General features: G+C 37.1%; 1 long non-coding RNA gene across 2 annotated transcripts in view; it reads left to right on the top strand.

The window, feature by feature from the left end:
- The first annotated feature begins 4,337 nt into the window (after positions 1–4,337).
- LOC127386841 (uncharacterized) overlaps positions 4,338–13,025 on the top strand; it is a 61,671-nt gene continuing 52,983 nt past the window's right edge. For both annotated transcript variants that reach the window (XR_007889993.1, XR_007889992.1), the window contains exon 1: positions 4,338–4,532. This is a non-coding gene — a long non-coding RNA (uncharacterized LOC127386841). The remainder of the gene's footprint in view (positions 4,533–13,025) is intronic.

The raw sequence follows: 13,025 nt of genomic DNA, 5'->3' as shown, positions 1-13,025 counted from the left end.
TTTAGAAATTTTTTCCTATAAATATAGTTGTTAACTGATTATTTTAAGTTTCACTTGTATAAGCCTTGTAAAAGTTTTAGAATCAATTTGCTGAAAATTCTGGATTTTTTCCTAATGTTATCAGTTCATTTGAATGAAATGTTAGTGACACCTCAATTCCTCACCAACAGTCCTATAACCAAAACCAGGTTTATAAATATGAGACAATTAATAGCTCAAAGTATCCATGAATTTCAGTACATATAGGTCAAGAACCTGCTGAATATGAGGTGGTCTTTGTAGAACTTAAACTGCAGCCAGACTACCTAAGCTATCCACCAAAACTTGACCCTAAATAGAAAGAAGGCCTGTGGAGACAGCAAAGTAAGTTGTGACTTTCACTAGTAATGGGTTATCAGCTTCCTCTGCCTGTTGAAAATCTTCTGTGTCTCATGTGTTTTCATTCACTTTGTGTACATCAAGAGCCAAAGGAGTGAGAAAAGACTAGGTTGAAAAAAAAAAAGACAAACAAACCACAATAAAACGTAACTCCAAAAAAGCCCCACAAAATCAGTTATGATATTAAGAGCTTTGCTGGTGATTTTTCTTTATATAATGGTAGATACTGCAACCTGGCCAGCTGGTTCATGTACAGCACAGGTGACTTGCTCAGACAGCATTCCAGCAAGTTTCACCCCTCGTGATCCAGAAGATGAGAACAAACTCTTTTTCACAGCTCTGCTGTACCAGATGCATTTGAAAAACTCCTCATTAGCTCAGGGCTGTTCTTAACTAGGACATAAAACCATTTCCAGAATATATGCAGACACTGCAAGTGATGTGCATGGTTCCAGACTCTGGTAATTCCTCTCTGTGAAATGGCTTTTGTGTGCCCTTTGTCCACTTGCCTGTCCTCAGATATTGTCAATTACTTTACTTCTCTGCCTTTTACCAGGTACTCCAGTATCTCATGCATGTTTTGACTGATTCCTTCTTTTCTTACACATTACCAACACTGAGGGATTTTACTAACAATGACTAATATAAAATATAAACTTTAGCACATACCACCTACTGCTGAATTATAAAAAGCAAAGGTGTGCAGAACATCAAGAATTCCCTGGCAAAGTTGCAAGCAAATACACAGCCCATACAGTACAGTTCAATTATTTTCCACAGAAAGAAAAATGGAAAGGCTCAAGTGTGCTGAGCAACATGAAATCTACATCTTGCACACAATAAAAGTGCATTTGATTGTCTAAGGAAACAGTTAAAAGGTTTTCAGAAATATCCATTTATATAACATGACACATCAATACTCAAACTGCATAAGTGCCTTTATCCTAAGCATTTCTGAGAGAAATTTATCCAACTTTTTTATTCTTCCTTCTCTAAATGTAGCATACATTGCTAAAAAGATACCAAGGGGCAAATCTCCTTTTTCCCCTCAAGTTTTCATCAAGCTTTGATTTACTCAAGGAAAAATCACTAGCTGTTTTGTAAAGTTGTTTGGGAATTAGTGTCTTTGCCAGTCTTTGCTAGATCAGGGAAACAAGCCCCAAACCCAAAAAACCCTAACCCAAAACCAGAAATCGAAGTCCATTCTGTCAATGGGTGGAGTTACAGAGCAGTACAGTCTCCAGACCTTGACAGCCCTGCACATACAGCAACATCTTTTGTCATGTCTAAAGTGTCATCACAATGACAGTATTTGCAAAGTAATGTTATTTTCCACACTGTGGCAATTTTATGGTTCTCTCATTCTTTGGCTCTTACGGTTATGAATTCTTCTCTAGTAACATACAATGGAGAAAGAAGCAGATTATTATTCAAGAAGAGGGAACATGATGCAGCATAAGTCTTCATTTTTATTTCTTTTCAATGGAGAAGATAAGGAAAATAAATTGTCCATTGAAATACATTAATATATGTAAATATGCACTTACTTCTCTCTCTGTAGACAGTAACGATGCTAAGTATTATTTTGTTCTTCAAAATACTAGAAGCCACAAAAATGTCTGCTTGTATCACCTAAGTCTTTGATTCATAGCTCAAGAAGTGCAAGTAAATAATCACTGCTTCAGATTCCCTAAGTTTTCCTGAAATTCACTCATCATTTGCTTGAGGAAAGAGCTAAACAACACTAAATGAATTCAGATGTTTATTTCCTCTCTTTAAATAGCTTTTCAACATTTTAAAATCAGAAACTGACATTCATGAAAAAGATGTATTTAAGACAAGACCATGTACTGGTCTTAAAACCAAGGAGTTTACTGCTCTCTGGAGTAAGGTTTCTTTTATTAGTATTTCTTCCCACTTTAATTGAATTAAACAACAACAAAAAAAGTAACCAAAATTATGAAGACCACCAGTGCTGCAAAAAAAGAAAATGTCTCCCAGGGTTTTCAGTTCTCTCCCCTCAGTGTTCTGGAGTCCAGATGTGGAAAACCCAGTGGAGCTGAAAACATTCTTGGAGGGAGTAGAGAAAGTTTTGATGCTACTGCTGTAGCCTTATTTTACACAAACCAGACAATTACCTTTTTTTCATGAAGACTGAAAAAACCAAGCAAACCAACAACAAAACCAAATCCTGTTTTTTATATATTGTTACGAAATATTAATTTTAAGTGATCCTGCTAAAGATAAATAAACACTCTGCATCTTCCTAACACTTACAAGCAAGGAAAACCTTACCAGGCCTTTTTAACTCACAGTAGAACATGCAGTGTATTCATCTTTGAAATCCTTTTTGTCAGGTGCATGAGTATATTTTTTAAATATATACTTTTCCTGCTCACATATTGAGCAAACACATATTGATTTCCTGCAGTGATACCAGGTCACAGGCTGTGGGGGAACGTTCCCGTATCTTACACAGCTACACCTGGAATATGGTGTTCAGCGAAGTGATGACAAGAGTGGTCAGTGAGGTGATGATAAAAGTCTATAAATAGCTTAAGAGAGTGAAGAAGCATTGTTTTAAGGTGGTCTGAGCAACTCTTGACTGGTAGAAACAAAAAGATGTCCTGTCACCCAGAGCCAGGCATAAACTGCTGAATAGGAGCTTGTATGTAGCACAAATACCAGCAGTGGAGTCTGCCTGTGCTTGACCTTGCGTATACCACAGGCATATAATTAATTTACTATTCCAGAATAATTATTCTGGTAAATTTCCAAGTATAGTTAAACCCTTCAACTGCTAAATTAGGCCCCTAAGTTCAACAGCCCGCCAACAAAAGCCACATGTTCAGGGTGTTTAGAGGTACACTAGACAAAGACTTGGAAACACAGAAGAGGAAATAAACCTGCCCAGAGAGGACAAACACAAACTCTAACAAATTTATCATACCTCTGTTTTCTGTGGTTCTAGGAAAACATGCATGAGGGACTTGGGAAAGGTCTTTTTAATAAGGGTTAATTGAAGAAGTATGTCACACATGACTGAGTACCGTTTCAAATTACTGCTCACGCTGGCATAACTAAATCAAGCAAATGACAGGACACCAAAACAGTGAATTAGGCAGTCTTCTTTCCTCCTATTTAATCTTTATAGTTTTGCTATTCTCAAAGTGACCAAATATCAGCAATTATAGATTTTACAGGATTCATTGCTTCTTTCAAAACATTATTATGAACACAACCTAATATTCCCCAGAGGTCCAATTGTTCTTTAAAATCTATTTTCTGTTGCCATTCAAATTACTACTCCAGATTTGGCACTGCTGGATTCATTTGTCTGGTTTATGTGATACAAAAGCTCACACTGATGATCCTGGTATAGTCCTTTCTATGCTTAAAAAAAACAACACCACAAAAAAACCCAAAACACAAACAACAAAAAAAGCCCAACAAACAACTAGAAAAGAGAAAATAACCACACTTTAGCCAGTCAGAACATTGTTATTCCTGTAAAAAAACCCAAAACATTGTTACACACCATAACACTGTTTAGTACTCTAGAAGTCAAGTCCCTGTCCCTGAACCTGAAGAAACTCACTTCAGCTTCTGTGCTGCCTGAGTTAACTGCGAGCATTTCCTGACACAGAACGCAGGCAGAAAAAGGAAAAACGTCGACTTGAGAAAAGCACAGCTCCCAATCCCCACCCACCAGCTTCAGTCAAAGGGATGACTTCAGTCCCTTTCTTAACTAATCCTGTCACTGTAAAATCCTACAGTCATTCTTCCACACATAAAGGGAAAACGGACTCACTAGGAGGACCTAGACTCTTTCAGCTTGAACTGTTAACCAATGGTGGAAATGCAAGAATGCTGAAGTTGTGCCTTCTGAGCCAATAGAGTGGATTTGTGTGTCCCACATGACTGTGTTTCCCCTGTCTTTCACATGGGCAGTATTTAGTTCAATTCAGAACTGCAGATAGTATAGCGTGCAGAGCAGCAATGGGATGTCTGAGCGCAAGTGGCTGACTTCCAGGCGACTTCAGGAAGCACATTTGTACATTACTCCTGAATTAAACTGGGATTCTGCACCTTTGACATCCTCCAACCCTCCGTGTCTCTGCAGGAGTCAGTGACCTGCACAGCACAACAAAACTGTGAGTACAGGGTCTATTTATTTTTCTTTTCAGCCAGAAAAGCAAATTATCTTAAAATTATTAAAATCCTATGTGTACTAAATCCATGTTTACTTTTTCTTATGAGATGAACAAGTATTTAAATTGCTATTCAAATTCAGAAATATTTCTTCTTCAATAAAAGGGGAAAAAAAGAAAAAAGATATCCTCCAGGGCAATGTCTGCATGCACACTGCATGCCACACTGCTTCCTGACATAGCCAGCATGCTGCTTTGTTCATAAAGAAAAACAAAGACAAAAAGCCCTACACACGTACGTTGTTCACTTTTATTTGTACTCTGTGTCTAATCAGGCCTGATCGGTCCCCAAGGGGAAAAAATAAAGGCAAACTTTAACTCCGCCAGCAAGGGCAGCCCAGACTTTCCAGACATCTGACAGTTATTATAATTAGCTATGAAAGACAGCAAAGACACTTTGGGGCAAATAGCTCTTACATTTGGAACAATGAAGTCGAGCAAGGTTCTCATCCCACCCCTTTCACGGGGGGAGGGGGAGAGGCGAGCCAAGACGGGAGTCTTAGAAAAGGGTTACAGCTGAACTGAAAAAACACAACTAGTATAATATCTGAACTCTTTCAGTACGAGGAGAGGCTTTTTGATAAGCAACTTTAACTACCTTTAGATTGCAGCTTGCATTCACTCAGATTCCTGGTGGGGTGAGAAGGGTGTGGGGCTTTTTGCAGCATAACGTCAGAAGGCTGGAGTGGAGGGGGCAGCGGGGGCTAAGGGGGCAGAAAGAACAGGCTATCCATAGCAAGCAACATTGCAGTTGCTTCCCAGAGCTTTTCTGGTCAGATCTCCTTAAGCCCAAGTTGCTTTCTGGGCAAGATTTACGAGAGTTATCAAACAGAAGCAACAGACAAAGCAGAGTGGTTGTTTTTTTTTTTTTCTTCTTTTTCCCTGGAAAAAAAAAATTGAACCCAAATGGATAATTGTACAACAAGAAGAACTGTTTTGTATTTTTGTTCTTTTTTTTCTCCCTCTTATGTGTTCTAAGACCCTTCTAATACCTTTCCCCCTCCCTGCTGCATGCTCCTTCCCACCCTCCCTCCCCTACTAAAAGTTGGATTGTGAAAACTACGATCAGAAGGGAAGAAGCAAAGACAATAGAAATCTGACTCAGTCCTGGCTAGGCTGGATCTCTAATAAAGCATGAAGTGAAAACAGTTTCTAAGTGAAAGATGAGCAGACTTCTTTAAAAAAAAAAAATTAAGTGCAATAAGGAGAAATTGTTGAAAGACTCCAGACGCTACTAATTATGGCTTAAATAAATCTTCCTGGACAGATGTTTGCTTGCTCCCACTGCAGGGAAAGGAACGTTAAAAGAAGCATTTTTTAAAAAAGGATTTGACATGAATTTTTTACACCATATTTTTTTTTTTTTAAGTACACCATTTTATTCTTTGTCTGCACTCCTGTTATCTCCCCCTCCCCCAACTGCCGCCCACTGTGAGCTGAGACACCTGAAGGCTAGACATAATGATCAACAGAGCGCTGCGCTCGCCTGTCTGGATTCCAGCCAGATTTTTTTTTTCCCCCCCTACACAATCAAGGAGCCTGCACGCAATGCACGGCAAGCCCCTCGCTCTGCTATGCGCAGATCAGACAGAAGTCTGAACTGTGCTGCAGAAAGATGAAAGGCAAACACAAGCCTTTCCTCCTTATGTCAGCCAGGCTCAGTTTCAACTTCATTGTGATTTGTAAAATATAACAAATAAGAAACTTTAAAAACATATACATGCGCTATTGTACAAAACGTGCACATACGTGCACACTCTTTCCAACACAGGAACTAGGGGAGTCCACCGTTTCCCATCTTACTGTGGTTTCTACTCTAGCCTTACAGTCAATGCAGTATTTTATGTGAAGTTCATGCATCACTTACATAATTGCCATGGAGCTCTTAAATACCATGTAAATATTTCCTATACGTATACAATGTGTTACATAGAGGCAGATAGTGTACAGAGACTTCTATCTGAAAGGCCATAAAAACTGAAAGACTTGAACATTTTGGGGTTTATAGAGATTAGAAAGATGTCCTTGACAGTTTTGTGGTAGTTTTAAACAAGGTAGTAGCAAAATGCTTTGCGAGTAGCTTGTCTTCGAACGGAAGAAGGGGAGCGTGGCAGGGGGACTGTTTAAGTTGGCTGGCCTTGCAACCCCCGGCCTTCCTGTTGCCACAGCCCAGAGAAACACCGACTGGCCCAGTGTCATCATGCCAGAAAGTTGGTCTTGGGAATGCAGTACTCCCCAAAATAGTTGCTCTCCATTTGGTGTGGCTATGGGTGGGGTTAGCAGAGACATCCAGTGAAAAGGGAGATTGAAAGCATTTATTCTATTTAATTTTTAAATGTATGCTGTGTGGACCTATTTTCTAAATGTTCTTTGGAATTGCATTGTTTTCTGCTACAAATTATGGTATGATACACATAGTGATTAATTTTTGCTTTTCAATACAGATTTAAAGATAAAAATATTTAACAGAAAATGTTTTTATATACGCATGTGCACACACATACATTGCTTTTCATTTACTCTCTGAAAAGGCTTAAGCTATATTTAGTCTCACTAACAGATATCTTAATAGAAAGAGAGGAATTTTTTTAGCTGTGGTGTTTTGGGGGGGGGTGTTTGTTTTTTTCTAATAAACACTATGAAGAAAGAAACCTGGCATAGGCATCCCATAAATTTAGTCTTAAAAAAAACTTCCTTTCCAAATAGCAGCAGAGACATACAAACAAAAGGCTGCATGTAGTGGCAGCAATATCCACAGGCAAGGAAAAGATTCTAGAAGAGAAATTTCTAAGAAATAAAGAATATTAATTGACAGCTACTTTTAAATTTGTGTTGCTTCTTGTTCTGTTTTGAAACAAGGCATTTAATACTTTTCTGAAAGTATGTTTTATATACCTTATTTCACAAATACAAGCTAACAACACAATGGTAATATATGAAAAGCATATACTTGTAATTTACATATCTATGTAGATACACAAGTTCACTAATATTAAGTTCTGATCTCCTTTCTAGTTTTCCTGACATATTATGCTTGAAAAATACTATTTGTCACTAGCATTTCACAAGTATATTTCAAAATAACGCCTGCAGCTACATTTTGACGTACTGACTTTTATTTTCTTAAGGTAATGACAATAAGTAATTGTATTTTTATCAATTTCCTGAAGACAAATTCCAAGCAAATTTCTCAAATTCAGATGTTATTTACACTCTACCTTGTATTAGATGGGATATTTCAACTGGAAATCTATACATTGTTTGTCAATGCAATATTAATGACATAAGAGTTAAGTATTAAACCTAAGCATGTGAACACAGGGCCCTTGCCTCCATGTTTAGTTCAACACTCTCCCATTCTCCCATTAAGGTCTCATGTTTTTTGTGAATACTGGGTGTTCAGCACTCTGACTAAAGTAGGTAGGAGATAAATATGCGCAGCATTTTTGCCTATATGGCATCATCCACCAGCTGCTGTCCAGACACCTGAGACTTGGGGCTATACATTTTATTTTTTTGTGCAGAAAGTTCAGTTGCCTAAAAATGAAAGATTCTGACCTGCAGGGTTTTTTTTGCTGACTTCTTTAAACTTTTAATACGTTCATGTTGAAACAAAGCAATCATGGAAGCTCATACATATTTATGACTCCATTCCTTAAAAATTTGTTTTCTGTTAGAGCTCATCTCTTAGCCTATGGCCTACAATTGGTTGTGCAAACTCCATGGCGCTACTCACACAAACTTCCAGTTCTAATTTCTTTTCTTAAACTCTCTTCTCCCCTGCTCCCCCCATGCTTCCTCTGTTGCATGTTCTTATTTGAGACTTTCCTGTATCAAGCAGAAGTGTAAGTTTTAGTCATAAGAATAAAATGCTCATGATTACTTCCAAAACTTTCAGACGCTTGTTACACTTACACCTTTACACAGCAGAAGTAACTTGAAACATGGGCAATCTCATTAAGGTAACGGGGTCAAATGAGCTCAAGCATTACAGATAGGAAGAGAACTGTGCGTTGTATTTTTATAAACAGCACAGAGTATTTTAATGTTAACAGATTTCTGTTTGATATTTTGGCAAACTGTTGCAAGAACCAAACTACGGCTGAGCCAAAATGACTTTCGGCATGGTACAGTTAGACCAGATGGCCACGTGTTCTTTTCTTATTTAGATGAGACTTTTCCTTTCAATAACATCTTTCTTTCTGACCTGCTTAAAAATTCCAGCAAATGAAATCAGCACAGGATTTTCAATTCTAATTGACCATGTGCAGAGGAAGGGCCAGTAGAGAAATCAGTAGAGCCATTGTAAGGCATACTGCATCAATCTCCCCTTTGTCCTGAATCTTTTCTAGCATGAGCTAAAATAATTAGGAATATTTAATTTATATTATTTGTACAGCAGTAAATCTAGCCACACTCAAGCAAAAATCATTGCAAGTTCTTCTTTTACAGATGTGTGCAATGAAGAGTATGTGTGTCTATCGCACACCAGACAAACGGGTACTCAGTGTCGTTTAGTTGCCAAATATTTAAGAAAAATAAAAAACCTTGAGCAAAGGGTAAACAAAAAAAGGAAAGATGTTGGTGAATTAAAGCATGAACTGCTTTGCCTTTTCTAACGAAATCAGAAAGCATGAAGGAAACAGTACTTCTCAAATGAAATAAATAAAAAGTCAGAAAGATATAATTTTCCACTGTCCAAAATGCTCACCCTCAAAACATCTGCAATCTTTATTTGCTGTTAATTTGCCTACATAGATTTTACACACACATACCTCACCCACGCTATTGTAGCTTGGTGATCACGGTCTCACTTGTATCTGTGATCTACTTGTAAATTACAGACTGTAAATATTGCATATATCACACACAAACATTATCTAAAGCAATACGCACACAGATGACATCATTATAGTCTTACCAACTATTTTATTTGGATTTAGTGAGAAATCTGAGGAGTAACATAACATTTGCTGAGATTTAGCAAGTAGAGTTATGCAAAAGAGGCATGAGATCCTACCTATATGTAACCCATAGGTAAGGTAAGTGGGTAAAATCAATCCTTTAGAAGAAAAGGGAGGAAGAAAGACAGTTCAAAGCAATATGAAGCAAGCTTGGCTGTTTGTTTACTCACTTGGGTTTTTTTGTTTGGTTGCCTTTTTTTTTTAACACAAGGAAAAGAAATTAGCAACAAATTTTTATTCCTCTACTATTTTGTAAAAACTCCCTCTACTCAGTTTAAAATTATGTTTTAGGGGTTCATGGTTTCAGATCATCACTATAAGCGGGAATCAAGAAACAACGTAAAAAGTCTGAAAAATAATTTCTGAAAAATAATTATGGAAGTGTTTTCAGTAAGATATTCTTCTTTTCTTCAGTGGAATTAGGTTTTCATTAAAACCCCAATAACTTCTTAAAGATAAAGTGAAATACAATCCAGGATAAAATGCAGTGGGCAGCATGGCCTTTGCGTATGTCAAGCACGCAGTCTAACTAACATGTGCGAGAAGAAACATGCCTGAGAACATAAAACAAAGCACAGACTTTGGGACTGGCCAAGCAGACATGGTAAAAAGTCTGGTTTCAGCTCTCCAGCAAGATGCTTTCTAGCCTCGGGCAAATCATTAACTGCCTTGCTTCTCATCTATGTCGTATTAGTAGAATTCAAGTTTTGAAGTTGTGATTATTATTGTGAGGTCAGCATTGAGATACCGCAACAAAGGGTACTTGGAGACACCTGAGATGCTTGAAATAATATAAAATTCCAGACAGAACAATAGTCTTTGTTGTTGTTTTTATTAAATCAGGTCATTTTTGTGTGGTATTTCTATAACTAGACAAGTTACAAAGCCTGTTTCTCAAGATATTAATGTAACTCCGTTCTTAATTTTCTGAAGTACCTGAACATGTTTTTTTTTTTTTGCTAACACACACCAAAACATCAGAATCCAGGAAAACAGAATATACTACTCCATCCATAATGATACTCTATATTCAACATAAAGTGTTGTCATGCAGGGCTTAACACTAATATGGTGACTCCTGTAGAATAATGGCTTATTTAACAGACTGTGCCATGGAACAAATGAGATTAACTGCCGGGTAAAATTCTGCTCTGTGTGACCAGGAGTACCAAACCTGAGCCCTAGATATTTACTACCTCCAGTGTTTGCACACCAAGGATCTGATCTTGTAAGGTCATTGAGCATATTCTTACTTCTAAAGCCTGAAGGTGATCTAGCAAACCACTTTCCTGCTCTAAATTCAGCACCTGCTTAAAGCATTATGCTGAAGTAGGTCTTTAATGTCCACAGAACCCTTTCCCATGAGAAGTAAATACCTTTGCATGGGTTCTGCCACCTTTGCTGGAAGTCATTGAACTGTGCCCCCATTTCCACCTTTCTGTTTTTATTGACAATTCTTTGACTGCCACCATTGAACAGACTGAGTTAGAAACCCTAGGGCAGCAACTCTAAAAATCACCGCAAACAAGAATCAGTGGGCCTGAAGATGATAATGAGATTTCACTGTTTTTTTTCAGGCCGCCATTTTGTGACTAACTGAAATGACAGTGTCACTTACATGGAAAGCAAAACTGTGTTATCCCTCCATGAGCAAATATGAGGGATTTTTGTGCAAAAGGAAGAAAAAAATAATTCTGCTGAATGTTTCCATTAATCAGTATTCATGCACAGTATGAAAGAAATACTCAGACATTTTGTTATATTAAGGAGTTGCAAAAATTAAGAAAAAGACAATGTAGCAAATCTGCTGGTCATCTTGGTGGGTTTCCAGAAGGGTTGGACTAGGCAGGGAGAGGGGAAATATCCCATGTGGAAGTATGGCCTCGTGTAGTGCTCAGGAGGAGGAGAGGAAGTCAGCAAAACGTGCATGGTTACATACAATTGATGTATTTGTATTTGACAAGCTTATTTTTACTGTCAAGGCTCCAGACTATAAGATGCTTATATCCACTCTCTTAAGCTGTAGGATGTGGATAATGGGATCAAATAAAATTATTTAAATCAGTTTGCTCTTATGATTTCAGCTGGTAAGCGTAATAGATGCCAAACTGAAAGACTTAGTTGTATGATAAAAGTACAAACATCTCTTTGCATTTTGCTTCTACATTTTTCCAGTTTAGAGAAATAATTGATGAGGCTTTCTGTTTAATTTTAAAAAATCAGCAATAGCAAGCAAGACAATTATTTTCTTGCAGCATCCCAACTGAAACTAGTTTCATCTATCCAAACAAATAAGCTGAGAAGTTGTAAAAAGAGACTTTATACTATGCTCCATTAAATTTTTTACATAAAGTTTCTGGTTAAGAAGCTTCAGAAAAATGTTTGCATTTAAGCTGTTCATAAAGTTTGATAACTGCCTTTTTTATAAAAATTAAAATCTGATCATTTCCCAGAATGTCTAATCCATACACTGAGTTTGTGCTACTGTTTTCAAGCATTATTGTTTTTAGTTCATTTGAAACCATTTTTCTAAGAGAATAATTTTGAAAAAAAGAGTATTTAAAAAGATAAGTCTAGAGAGTGACAACAGTGAAGAAAAGTAGTTCCCCAGGTTGATTAAAAGACACAGAAAGGGTTAACATTTTAGATCTTTATGTAAGAATTAAAAATGAAAGAAGAGTTAAAAAGGGGGAGAAGAGGGGGAAAAGCTAAGCTGCTGGTGACTTGAGTGTATTTATGGATTACTATGTCCTGAAAAGAAGAAAACCAGAGTTGTAAGATGACACTGCAGGGGTTGTCTGGACTTTTCACCGAGTGTAAAGTCTGTTTAGTCAGTGTCTTAATGCCTTGTGCTGACCTTTGCCCTCTTCACTCCTCCCTGCTCCAGGTGCAACATTTTCGCAAGTGCTTTAACATTATTGGAAAGTTTGTGCAGGTTTCACACCCTGCAAAGTGCACAGAACATTTTATACAACAAAATCCATTACACACACCCGATATCAAGCTTAGCACATTTTTCTTATGTACACATAATGATTTGGTTTACATGTTTTTGCTTATTAGTTATTACTATGTTAAATTAATAAAAACAAAAGCTTATTTGTAAGGATATGCCATTTCATAATTCTATACCATAACATACAACATTAAGTTTAAACTCATGTTGAATACTACCCAGCGCTGTGAATTATAGCAGGAGTATGTAAAGTATGTGGGCAACACTATTGATCTCTCTAATTCTCTTTGCTGTGGAAATGGGAGACAAAGCCAGAACCCATTCCTACAAAAACAGCCAAGACACTTCAGCTGATTTTCCTCAGAAATAAATAGATTAATTTTTTTGTATCGTTATTAATTATATTGGGACTCTTATAAACTTCAAAGAACAAAACACCAGTTTTACAAACTGATAAGAAAAAGACCTAAATGACATAAGGTCTGTATATTTTCAATTTTTACTTACAAAATTAAG

The sequence above is a fragment of the Apus apus genome, chromosome 7 (genome assembly GCF_020740795.1).
Source record: "Apus apus isolate bApuApu2 chromosome 7, bApuApu2.pri.cur, whole genome shotgun sequence".
NCBI classification, from domain to species: Eukaryota; Metazoa; Chordata; class Aves; order Apodiformes; family Apodidae; genus Apus; species Apus apus.
Note: the sequence above shows the minus strand (reverse complement) of the source record. Positions and strands in the feature narration are given on the sequence as shown.